The sequence below is a fragment of the Haliotis rufescens genome, unplaced genomic scaffold (genome assembly GCF_023055435.1).
Source record: "Haliotis rufescens isolate VD_foot unplaced genomic scaffold, xgHalRufe1.0.p SCAF_7, whole genome shotgun sequence".
NCBI classification, from domain to species: Eukaryota; Metazoa; Mollusca; class Gastropoda; order Lepetellida; family Haliotidae; genus Haliotis; species Haliotis rufescens.
The window spans coordinates 10,161,067-10,163,877 of record NW_025964361.1 but is presented as its reverse complement, the minus strand read 5'-3'; positions in this window follow the sequence as shown (position 1 = coordinate 10,163,877).

The following is a 2,811-nucleotide window of genomic DNA, read 5'->3' as shown; positions in this document are numbered from 1 at the left end:
GACCGCCTCCGTGGTCTAGTGGTAGAGCCCGGAGAGCGGAAGGTCCGGGGTTCGATCCCAGGCCGCATCATGCCAAAAGACATTAAAAGATGGTTCTTGTTGTTACCCTGCCTGGCGCTCGGCATTAAGGGGCTAAAACAAGGACTGGTCTGCTCGGATTCAGTATACTGTGTCTGAGTGGGGTATTCATGTTAAACTGCAGCATGGTATCTCAGTGAGCTAGCACTATAAATCGGCATCAGTCCAGGCCAGTACAAGCAACCACACACACACACACGTGCATATAAGTGCAATAATCTTGGACGCGACGTTAAACCCCATTTCACCTCACCTCACCGTAACTCCCATAATTGAACATAGACTTCAGAAAAGTTGTAGCATGAACATCATTTGTGGAATAGAGACCTGGTGCTTTTTCAAGGATTTACATTATATCCTGTTTATGTGAGTGTGTGTTAATTCATGCACTTCAAGTACGTCAAGTGACATATGTGCACACAGACAGAATTCAGTGTATTTTTATTGATTGTTGTTTATTTTGTGTATTGTTCATTAAGCCAGACCTATTTAATTTCTAGTTTTACAGATTTCCTTGAAAATCAAAAATGAATTTCAGAGTTTAGAGATCAATTTCCAAAGAGAAGCCTTTGAAAAAATATAAATTGCAAATTTGCAAGGAAAGGGTTGTTGTTTTAGAAAAGGACTTCTTCAATCAAACAGTGTTTCAAACAAATATTTATGAACTTCTAAATTTTGATGGCTAGGTACAAGAAAAAACATTGGTGGTGTTGCCTGGAGTGTTGGTCCTCCAGTGATGACGTGGACATTGCGTTGTATTGTGGAGTGGTGTGTGTGACGTAATTAGTCTGATTTTGTCTTTCAGTTTACACATTGATTTATATATTTATTTATTTTAAGTGCAATGAAGGTTTTGATTGAGATTTTCCTCCCATGGAACAGCCAATTCCATCCAGTTCTTTTTAAGACTGACCATTCTTGAGTAAGGGGGAGTTAAGCGATGTATGCTTGTCTGTGTAGATAATCTTTATTGTGTTACAATTGCAGACAGAAACTGCCCAGTCCTAACTGTAGATCATGTCCGGACAGAAAAATTTAAATATTTTTAACCGGACATTTGAGATTCCAATTGGACATGTCCGGCGTATATGACCTTTTACGGACCCTGGGAGTTAAGCATTTTAACATACTTTTACCAAACCTATGGTAAAAGTACCAATCATATGTGATATATATTTGCATGGTAAAGAATAATGGTTTGTTTACTCTTACATTTGAAACACAGATTGATGCTCATGATGCCAGTCACTGGATTGTCTGGTCCAGACTCGATTATTTACAGACCACCACCATCATAAAGCTGAAATATTGGTGCGTTCAGTGTTAAACAACAAAGAAACAAAACAATCAACGTTCCTAGTTATGATTTAACTTAACTGTTATCTCAGATTCAGTTTATTTATTTTTTAGCAAATGCTCCAAATGTTAAGCCATTACAAAATATAAGTTACGCATATGAGGATATGATATTCTGTACCGTACATGTTATCCACATTACTAGACTCGGTGACCAGGGTATCATGGCTTCTTGATTGTTATTATTGTCTAAGACATGCTTCAAAAGTTCTTATTTGTATAAATAATTAGATTTGGCGTTTGAACTTCCACTAGGAGGAAAATTTCAACCAGTCGACCAGTTTATATGACTTATATGGAAATATGTATCTCACAATATATTTTTCAATTGTTTATTATTGTTTATTACTTTATTTTTGACAGTATATTTTTGTGCCTTGTGACAATATTTTATGCAGAGGAACAGCATTCCATTATTGTGTCAATGTCAACACTCAGTTATCATGATTATCATTATGTCTTTCATCATGATCATCTGAGTTTATTTTGTTATGTAAGTACGCATATATATATATATATATATATATATATATATATATATGTACATATACTACACGACATTAGAAAGGGACACATTTTGTTCAAATCTCGGTTCGCCCCGATTATGTTTCTAGGTTTGTCAGCACCATACCCGTGCTCATAGGTTTCACTGAAGTGATAAACGTCTAAGACCTGCATCACTTTGGGCTTTCCTCCCACATTAAGCTCAAACGCCGTGATATTACTGGAATACTGTTGACTCAATCAATCCCAAGACAAGGGCGTTAATTGACTATAGGTCCAGTTCCCACCCTAGCTAAAAATGTCTATGCATAGTCCAATCAAAATGGCGTACCAAACTAGACATCTGGGTTCGTAAACAACATGGATTTCAACGTGCAGATTTCATTTGACTGCATGATTTGCTAAGCATGTGTACTACCAAATGGGTGTCGACAAATATTTTGCAAATCTTTTCATGTTTTTAATCAAGGTGCTCACCTGGTGATGCACTTTTCAAGGTAAAACCCGTTTTGTTACAATATACATCTTGATTGTCGATCAGATCATCTTGACTTGGTGCCGCCATTTTGTTTGAAACAAATGCAAGTGCTATGAGAGGCGGATTCTGATTGGTCAATAGGAGGGCCATAGAAGGGACATAACTTGTAAAAGCCACTGGTGGCACTACGATCGAGCCTGTAAAATCCAGCCTAGTTCAGCAAGGGGGGAAACTGGACTTTTATAGTCTGTTAATGCCCTTACCTCGGGAAGATGTCCCTATGGAGAGTTAAGAAGTTTATGTTATTTATACATCAACCAAATAGTGCAATGTTAAATCTGTTCCATGTCAATGATCCCCTCTTGTGTGACCACACTGCTGTAATCTGCTGATAC